This window comes from Psammomys obesus, unplaced genomic scaffold (genome assembly GCF_907164565.1).
Source record: "Psammomys obesus unplaced genomic scaffold, mPsaObe1.curated_primary_1811, whole genome shotgun sequence".
Classification (NCBI taxonomy): domain Eukaryota; kingdom Metazoa; phylum Chordata; class Mammalia; order Rodentia; family Muridae; genus Psammomys; species Psammomys obesus.
Genome location: NW_026596040.1, coordinates 27,323,106 through 27,333,835, shown reverse-complemented (window position 1 = coordinate 27,333,835; position 10,730 = coordinate 27,323,106). Strand labels below are relative to the sequence as shown.

Below are 10,730 nucleotides of genomic sequence, written 5' to 3'. Positions count from 1 at the left end.
TATATAAATAAGTGAATGGATGAATGAATAGATAAATTAATAAATAAATAAAATGTTAATTCCATATTAAAAACCATAATGTCTACATCAGTATTCCACAATTCATGCCTGGGGGTGAGCAGTGTAAGTTCCTAGAAAATGCAGGTGAGAGCAGCCGATGGTTTCCCAACACATGAAACACCAAATCTAATTTCTTTGGCCCTCCAGTCAGTCTACAGAATTTGACTTCTTTCTCCCTAAACTTCAGCTTCTCCAGTGCTTATCTAGTCACTGGCAGGCTCCCTACCTGTGCCAGTTACCAATCTCTGACTTAATCCCAATCAATTCCTGCTTCAAATGTCCATCTCTATAGCAGTTAGGATCTCCAAAAACTCAATAGGTACTGTGTATGTGTGCGTGTGTGTATGTGTGTGTGTTAGAGAAAGAGAGAGGGAGAGAAAGAGAGAGAGAAATTGATAATATTTGGATAACAGTGTATTCTACATTTAATAATAATTAAAGAAGAGGTCATGAAGTTGAGAGGCAGCCGAGACACAGGGGGAGTTGGAGGGGAGAGAAGTGTTGCAGAATATTTGCTCCCATTATGAACCCTGAGATTGTGAACTGTAAAAACCTGTTTCTCTTTCTTTTCTTCCTTTTTTTTTTTTTTTTTACACACTTACTTCACTTTATTTTTCTTGTATAAAAAAATCCTTTATGTGGTAGCCACAGCTGGAGCCTGTTTCCTCTGAACAGAGATTCTGCTGTGCGTTTTCACAAGATAATCAGTAAATTCCTGATAAGGAGACTTGGTGAACACAGTCTCTTTACAGAGGTCGGGGGTCAGGTAGCTGTAGGTCTTGGAGATGGCGTCAAAGGCGGCCTTGGCAAAGTTGTCCAGGGTGGCAGTGCAACTCCTGGCTGAAGTGCATCAGTTATCAATACTGGCTGTCATCAATATCTTCTTGGGCACAGGAGCAGAGATGATGCCAGTGTCTCTGGGAGCAGGGATGAAATGCACCAAAACAGAACCACAGCGGCCGTCACCTTGTACAGAACAGTGTGGGTCTTGCCAATTTTGTTCCCCCAGGAGCCTTTCTGCACAGGGACAGTGGTAAGCTTGGCCAAGATGCTGGCCCCTTGGATGGCAGTGGCTATCTCCTTGGAGCACTTAACACCAAAACCAATGTGACCATTGTAGTCCCCAATACTGACAAAAGCCTTGAACCTGGTCCGCTGGCCAGCCCATGTCTTCTTCTGCACTGGCTAAAAACCTGTTTCTAATTGTGGTGTGGCTCATTCACTGACCCTAGAGCTTTCTGTTTACTGTAAATATGTACTTGTGCTGTGGCTCAGCCCTAGTACACACCTTTAAATCAAGAGTTTTCTGTAAACAGGATTAAATAAAGCTAACTCTAGTTCAAAGGGCGGAGCAGGCAACCAGCTGACAGGAAGTGAATGTGCGGAAAAAAACAGTGAGCAGAAGTCTGGAGGATGGATAGAGAGATTCACAGGAAATAAAAAGGACAGACTGGAGTTAAAGGGTATTTAAGATAGTGTGGAGAAGGAGAAGGGCTTTTTCCTTCTGCGATATGAGCTAAGAAAAGCTTTTTCCTTCTGGGATGAGAGTTAAATAGGAAGAGCTTTCTCCTTCCGGGTCTTTGGTGGATTAGGAAGATCTCTGCCTCTGTGAGCTCGAAAGTTTTTACCCCAGCAGCTGGCTCCTGAGCCTTCATTAGTAAAATTTAAAGATTAGGTTTTTGTTTAAAAACAACAGAGAAGGGGTTTGGAAATATTATAAATACAGCAATCATGTATCAGTTTCTTTTTTTTGGTTGGTTGGTTTGGTTGCGGGGGGGTTCTGTTTTGTTTTGTTTTTGTTTTTGTTTCTCAGATAGGGTTTTCCTAGCTGTCCTGGAACTCACTCTGTAGATCAAGCTGATCTCGAACTCACAGGGATCCACCTGCCTATGCCTCCTGAATGCTGGCATGAAAGGTGTGTACCACCAATGTCTGGCCATGAAACTCTTTAACAACAATTGTTGTCATCGTTGATTTGGGTTTTGGCTTTGGTTTTGCTTCTTCAAGACAGGGTTTCTCTGGGTAAACCTGGCTGTCTTGGACTTGTTTTATAGACCAGGCTAGCCTCAAACTCACAGAGATCAGCCTGCCTCTGTCTCCCAAGTGCCAGGATTAAAGGCATGCACCACCATACCCAGACTCTTTAATATGTTTTTAAAAAATAAAAATGTATCTGAGTTCATATACATCAAAATACAAGGTAGATTACTGCCAGTGGTTCATACTCCACGTTTTCACTTCCATCTGCCTACTCCTGATGAGTCCTTCTTCAGTATGTCCAACCCCTGCCAGCACTGAGAGCTACCTCACCCACTTAAAATTCACATCTGGTCTCTTGTCTAAAGCATATCTCCTTTTCTTATCCAAGCTGAACAACCTAATACTTTCATTATTATTTGTTATTTAACCAATTATTTGGAAATGTCATTAAAAATGAACTCAATGGCGAGCTCTTCGACACACACACCCCCCCCTTCCCGAGGGAGGAGCAGCCTTGCTAGGCCACAGGAGAGGACATTGTAGCCAGTCCTGAAGAGACTTGATAAGCTAGGGTCAGATGGAAGGGGAGGAGGTCTTCCCCTATTAGTGGACTTGGAAAGGGGCAGGGAAGAGATAAGGGAGGGAGGGAGGGTGGGATTGGGAGGGAATGAGGAAGGGGGCTGGGATATAAAGTAAATAACCTGTGATTAATATAAAAAATAAATAAATTTTTTTAAAAAATTTGGGTTAGGGAGATGGCTCAGTGGGTAAAGTACCTGCTGTTCAGGATTATAGACATGAGTTCAGAACCAACATGACTCCTGAACTAGGATAGCACCAATAGACAGGCACCAATAGACAGCACCAATAGACAAGGGGAAACTTCAGGAGGCCTCAACCCAACACACACACAGACACACACATACAGACACACACACACACAGACACAGACACACACACACACAAAAAAAAAAAAACCCTACAGTCAACTAAAGAATGCTGACAGCAAAAGAAATCATTTTCCCCAGAAAAGAACGCACCAATTGATTATCCAATACCAAATGGTCAGCCAACATACACATATAAGTAACAGTATGCAGACTGAGCAGGTTGTTTTTATGTATATAGAAATAGAATATACATATATAGAAACAATTTTAAAAAAAAAAAGGAGGCCATGAATTTTAAAGAAAGGGAGTGAGCTTGTACTTGAAAGGGTTTGGAAGGGAAAAAAAGAAAGGAGGAAATAATGTAATTATAATCTCAATTAACAAAATTGCTTAAAAAAAAAAAAGCCAGATGTCTCTAATCCAAGTACTGGGGCAAGATGGAAATGAGAAAATCTTTGGGGCTTGCTGCTCATTTTAAAAGCTGCAAGAGGACAGACCATGTAACCTATGAAGGTAGGTCTGTTAGAATAACACCTGACTTTTCAGTGGAGACTAAAAGCCAGAAGAGCCTGGACAGATGTTCTATAAACATTAAAAGACCACAAAAGCCAGCTCAGATAACACAGCACAACATTTAATCACAATAAAGACATTATATGATGTAACCAAACTTAAGCAGTATCTGTCTATAAATTCAGCTTTACAGAAGGCACTAGAAAGAAAACTTCAATCTCAAGAGGCTAACCACACCCAAAAAAAAAAAAAAAAAAAAAAACAGGAATTAATATTCTCAGACAAAACCTACACCACCACAACAGAATAATGGGAACCAGCAAACACTGCTCTTAACACCAATGGTCTCAATTTTCCAATAAAAAGACACAGACACACAGTATGGTTGCAAAAACATCCATCCTTGTGCTGCATCCAAAAAAACAGGCCTTAGCATCAGTGATAGACATCACCTTGGGGTGAAAGGATAGAGAAGGACATTCCAAGCAAATAGACCCAAGAAACAACGCTATGTAGCCATTTTAGTATCTGACAAATTAGACTTCAAGCCAGTCCCCAAAGGAAAAAGCCACCAAAGAAAGATTTCAATTCTTAACATCTATGCACCAAATGCAAGGTCACCCACGTTCATAAAAGAAACACTGCTACAGCTAAAATCGCATGTTGACCCTCCCACACTGAGGACATCAATACACAACTCTCGGCAATAGACCTGCCATCTCAGACAAAAACTAAACAGAGAAATGCTGGAGCTAAATAATGTCCTAAACCAAATGGTCCTAACAGATATTTACAGAACATTAAACACAGAAGAATGGAACTCCCTCCAAAACTGAACATGTACTGGGTTGAACAAAGCAAGCCTCCACAAATACTAGAAAACTAAAATAATGCCCTGCATCCTCTCTGACCACAGCAAATTAAAGCTGGGTATCAACAACAGAAAATGTACAAACTCACGGAAATTCAACAACCCACTGCTGGATGAAAAATGAGTCCAGACAGAAATTAAGAAAGAAATCTTAAACATTTTAGAAGGAAGAGGGAGGAGGGATAAAAGGGTGCACAAAGATCTGTTGAATCCCCCAAGGAATGGACGCGGAGAGGGAAGACAGCCCACGGCAGGTTGACTGCTACAAGGCTGGTGCTGAGAGCAGGGAATGGGAACTGTAGTACAGGCGGGAGGGTGAGGACGACCCAGCTGGTTCCCAGGCTAGCTGGCCAGTAGGTCGCCAGGTAAAGAGTGCCTCGGATTGTTGGCAGCAGAGAGAAAAAGATCAAATGTCTTTTTTTCTTAACATGTCTTGGTATGTTACTAAGGCCACCCTCAAGCTCAGTCCTCTACCTCATCAACTATCTTCTTTCCTGTTGGGCATGGTGGTTAGAATCTTCACAGTCCTGGAGCTAAGGAAGAAAGATTCTAAGTTTGAGGCCAGACTGGGATGTACTTACAGACTAAACGTAGCTTCCATAGATTTCAAGAAAAATGCTGGAAGAGAACGCAGTGCCATTAAAAAGGGATTGTCACTAGTGTGTGCCATGCTTTTGAGAAGCCCCTGCTTAGTGGTAGAAGATTATAGCATTGTCTATCAGTGTGACGAAGAGACAGAAAACATCTGTTCCTAGATTCATATAGTCAATGCGAATTCTCATAAACCACACGGAGGCAGCTCAGACAACAATTCCTCATAAAATGATGAAAGACGTCTCTCCAGTGATGATCATTAACGATGAGACAAGGTAGCTAATGTGTGAATCCAATTTAAAAGACAACTTCCCTACCTTCCTCGTTTGATCATTCCTCTGCTCCACCTCCAGCTCAGGTGTGAGTCTTGCAAATATTTGCTCTGTGTTCTGTGCAAGACGCCATACCACTGCCTCTATTTAAAGGCTTGGATACGCATTTTTGTTTGAGATGGGGATTCTCTGTGTAACCTTGGCTGTCCTAGCTCACACTGCAGATCAGGCTGGCCTTGAACTCAGGGATCGGCCATCCTCTGCCTCCCAAACGCTGGGATTAAAGGTGTGTGCTACCACCGCCAGGCTTGGATATGTATTTTTAACAAAATTTATTTTAATAACTAAAAAACTGCACAGAGCTTCATGCAGTTTGCATCTAGTAAACAATATTGCTAGTATTTTACATAGTGTGAGAATGTTTTTTATTAATTAACCAATAGTGCCACATTGTTATTGACTAAAGTCCATACGTGATTCAGAATATCTGTTTTTCCAAAATGCCCTTTGTCCCTCCCAGGATGCTGTGTGTATGCCAGCACATCCTGCTACCATGGCCTTCCTGAGCAGAAGTCTCTGACTCCCTTGCTACGGAGAATGTTGGCCATCTTAAAGACTCCCCTTCAGATGAGCTGTCCTATAACTGGGATGTATTCTGATGCTGTTCTCATGATTACACTCTGGTCCTGTGCTTGGAGAAGGAAGAGGGCAGAGATGAACTTCTGTTCTTACCCCAGCATAAAGGATGTAGCTGTCTACTTAACACTCCTTGGATGCTGTTGATCTTGGCCGCCTGGCTCAAGTTATTTGTCAGTTCCTCCAGAGTGAAGTTACTCGGGTTTTGGGTTTTCCTCTTTTGTTTTTCCCCTTCTTATTGTTTCTCAGAGACACACTTGAGGAATCGGGAGGCTGCCTGTGAGCAACAGCCTCATACTTTCACCTCCGCAGCCAGGAGCTGCTCCCACAACTCTCCCTTCCCTACTTGATGTCTTACCCATACGCTTAACGTATATTATACTGGCAAGCTGGCACGTGATGTTTGAGCCCACTGACAAGCGGCCTCTGAGGCATTGTTACCCCCACCATTCCATTTCAGACCCAGGCGTGTTTGTCTCAAAGTGTCCCGCAAAGCCCCGTGTCTGGAGATGAGCTGGACTCCCTAACTCTCGACAGAAAAGAAAAAGAACACCGAAACAATCCAATAGTAAAAATGTTTCCTTGAGATCAGCTGAAAGGTAAGAATCTTTCTAATTGTGATTACTACTGTTTATCATGTAATATAGAGCGCCTGCAACTCGAAAGAGGAGCTGGAAATTCAGCCACGGGGAGTTCATCTATGGAGAGGGTAGAGAGAACCCTTTCAACTGGGAACTCCAGCTGACTGCCTCAACTTCCCCGTTTTGTTTCTGCTAGGTGTCCTGGGTTTCCAATTTGATGACGTTGTCTGTATCTATTGTTATTTGTTCTTTTACTTTGAAGCTTTCTTAAGGGGACAGCTCCCTGCTGTGTCCATGACTCTCTCAACGGGAACTCCAGCTATCTGCTTAAGTGTGAGCTTCCCCAGTTATTCCTGCTGAATGTTTTAAACACCCAGTTTGGTGATGTTTTGCTATCTCTGTGTCTATTTAACACTTGCTGTTCTTCCTTTTACTTTGACATGCTATATACTTCAAAAACTCACATATTCTCATAGATCATTCTCCAGGCCACACAGATACCCTGAGACTGTTATCCAAAATCAATCCTCCCCAACAAAAAAGGACAGTGAGAGAGAGAGCATTCTAGGTGGGGCATGCTGAGACTTGGAATGTGAATCAGGAGTTCCAAGCCAGACTCAGTGAATAGCAAGCTCAAGGCTAACCTGAATTATATGAGACCCAGTCTGAGAAAGAAGAAAAAAAGTGGCAGGGGGAGGGGGGGAGGAAGGGCAGGAGGATGGGAATAGAGAAAGTAGAAAGAGGAGGAGGTAGAGGAAGAGATCTGTTCCACCCCCTTGAAGTGGACTATTGGCTGTAAGGTGGAAACAAGGCGAGTGAGCACTCCAACTCCAGTCATGCCTGCATTTCCTTGCTCTCATGATAAGATCCCTGCTCCTTCGTCTATGGCTCTAGCATTGTCACCTATATTGAACTTGCTCACACCGACCACCTGATGTCGAAAGCTGCATCCCAGACTTTTCTCCTAATGGTTCCACAGAAAACTCTGAAACCCTGCGGGTTCAGCCATTAGTCATCAGCCCTCTCTGGTAACATTACTTTCCATGTAGGCTCTTCTGCTAAGGAAACATTCATGTTTTCTTCTCCCTGGTCTCATTTCTGATGTTATCCTAAAAGGAATTCATTTTGATCGGCACCCTACACTCTCCTGTCTGTCCTTCTTAGTTAACACCAATAAATTTCTCCTTAGACACAAGGTAGCAGTGATGAGAACTACATGCCTTATTTGAACTCGCTCCCACAAGTGACTTCTCTCCCTTGTAGCTCTTGCCAATGTCTGTCTAGTCAACCCAGGTTTCCATTGCCTTCCTGATGCTACTGTCGATTCCTGGGCTGCAATCTGGTGAGTGGGAAGCTCCTCCCACCTCACACAGGGAGCCAGCAGTGACTGAAGTTTTTGGCCATACCCTCAGCACGCTAAGCGAGGAATGTCTCGAGATGCTTTGTGAGAATTTCAGGAGTTGTATGGAAGTTTTTTGAAATGTAGGGACAAAACAAAATGATATTTGTTCTCACACCATCCAATTTAACTTCTCGCTAGCATAAAATTGTTATATATAAAGTTCTGCAAAATATGAAAAATTCATTTACTCACTCATGAGAGACTCCTCTGTTTTGTGGAGAGGCTTATTGATCATCAGTGTTTTTGTTGAAGTGGCTCAAAAGGGCATTAACTGTTGGAAGAAATGCCGAGTGTGCTGAAATATCACAAATCCAGTGCTTACTAAAACCATGACTCCTGTGCTGGGAAGCCTTACTCACCTTGACACACAAACTAGAGTTATTTGAAGGGACGGAATCTTGGTTGGGAAAGGGTTTTTATAAGATCCAGCTTTGAGGCATTTCCTTAATTAGTGATCAGTGGGGGAGGGCTCAGCCCATTGTGGGTGGTGCCATCCCTGGGCTGGTGTCCTGGAAAGACAGGAAAGAAAGCAGACTGAGCAGCCAACGGAAGCAAGCCAGGAAGCAGCACCCCTCCGTGGCCTCTGCATCAGCTCCTGCCTCCAGGTTCCAGACCTGTTTCAGTTCTTGCCCTGACTTCTTTCAATGATGAACAGCAATATGGAAGTGAAAACCAAATAAGCCCTGCCCTCCCCGACTCGCCGTTGGTCATTGTGTTGCACTGCAGCAATAGAAACCCTAAAACTACTCCAGAAGGTCATGGTGGTGCACATCTACAATCCCAGAGCCCCAGAAGCTGACACTGGGCTTTGCCAGCATTGTGAAGCCAGCTAGTTTAAGCACAGACCGTAGCTTCAAAACAAGACACTGTCTCAGAGACATCCAACTAAGGCTGTGCCATCAATTGGTGCTGGTCAGAGAAGCTTGCTTCTTTTGGTAGTGGTCATGGCGACAGCAAAGACTCACTGCTTGACAAAGTGATGAGAATAAGTGACTGTTGAATACACAGTCATGCCTCCACACTATCAAGGAATAAGGGACAGAAAGAACGCAGGAGTTAGAGGAAAGAAGGGGGCCAGGTGGAAGCCTGATTTACAGGCTGAGCCACTGCACTCTAACTCATAGCATCAGGGACTGTGTGTGCAGAATCTGTGCAAGACTGGGCCAGTCAGTATTGTGTTGGAGCAGTGAGAGGCTGATGGAGTGCTGCCGTTCCCTGACTCATTGGGTCACCAGAGAAAAAGACATGGAGGTGGAAGGGGGGCTTGTTGGGAAAAAGAAGGGGATTGGTGACAGTTGGAGGGGGACAAGAAAAAATAATGAGGGGTGGTTGAAATGCATCATGTTCATATATAAAAGCGGCGTGAATGGTAGTCATTATTAAGTATAGTTAATGTATACTAATGAGAAACATTTCTAAAGGGCTGGGGAATGTAATTCACTGGCACAGCCCTTGCCTGTGTGAGGCCCTACCTTCAATTCCCGGCACAGCCAAAAATAAATAAACGGGTCCTCCAGAACCTAACCGCTCTCACTTGCCGATTTGTTCTTTGAAAAGTATTTCTTGGTGTATGCAAAATACTCAGCTGTTCCTGTAATATGAGAGTGGGGTCATGGTCTCACTGTGTAGCCCTGGCTGGCCTAGAACTCACGGAGACTTGCCTGCCTCATTCTCCCCTCGCAGTGCTGGATTAAAAAGGTGACTGCCCTGCCAGCCTTGCAGCAGCTCCTCACTTGCACCAACACGACATTCCATGTTTACGATTATTTTGTAACTTTCCTCCATGAATGTGTATTACTGTTGTTACAAAAAGAAGACAATCCAGGTGGTGTGTGTGGTCCACTCCTGTGACCCCAGCACTTGGGGGATGGAAGTAAGGAGGATCAGGAGTTTGAGGCCAGCCTCACCACCTTTGTCCATATGAGACCTTGTCTTGAAGAAGAGAGCCAAAAAGGGGGGAATGAAAAATAATAATAATAAAAAATAAGAAAGGCAATGTATAATTATATTTTCCTCCAAATAACACCACACATAAAAATAAGCAGTTTTCAAAATTGTATAAAACCTGCCACCAAGCCTGAAAACCTGAGCTCCATTTCCAAATGGTTCCTGAAAGTTGCCCACATGCATGCCATGGCACACACAGGACGTTCATGTGTTACATGCATACATATATACATACATGTATTAAAAATGTCAGAGTACCAAAGTATACCTGCTCACACTCTCGGCTCTTCTCCTACACAAGTAGAATGTTTTCATGATGGTGAAGAAATTTAAAGTTGTAGACAGAGAGACGGCCCAGCAGGTAAGGGCAGAGCATCTGTGTCCAGTTCACAGCACTCACATAGTGGTTCACAGCCACCCCTAACTCCAGTTCCAGGGGATCTGACTCCCTCTTCTGGCCTCTGACGCACAAAGCATACATGTGGTGCACATACGTACATGCAGGCAAAACACTCATACACATAAAATAAATGAATACATTTAAATAAAAAATAAATTTTTAAAAAGAAAAGTAAAATGAATTCATTATACAGTCTATATTTAAATTTACTTGATTTCCCAAATATTTTCAGTGTATTGGTTTGTTTCTACTGCATTCCTGGAATAAATTTAAAAATTAAATTTAAGCCAGCCAAGCAGTGGTGGTTCGCACCTTTAATCCCAGCACTCAGAAGACAGAGGCAGATGGATCTCTGAGATCAAAGGTGACCTGGTCTACAGAGTGAGTTCCAGAACAGTCAGGGCTACACAGAGAAACCCTGTCTCAAAAGAAAATTGAATGCAAAAAGAATAAAGTGCATTTGATCAACTCAGTATTCCTTCATGATTAAAATTAATCCTCACCAGATGAAGACTGGAAACAATTGCCTGCCAACACGTGTGTGTGTGTGTGTGTGTGTGTGTGTGTGTGTGTGTGTGTGTGTG

The 10,730-nt window shown here is 43.2% G+C and overlaps 1 pseudogene; it reads right to left on the bottom strand.

Moving 5' to 3' along the window:
- Positions 1-694: 694 nt before the first annotated feature.
- LOC129688106 (40S ribosomal protein S2-like) lies at positions 695-9,554 on the bottom strand (annotated as a pseudogene).
- Positions 9,555-10,730: the final 1,176 nt, after the last annotated feature.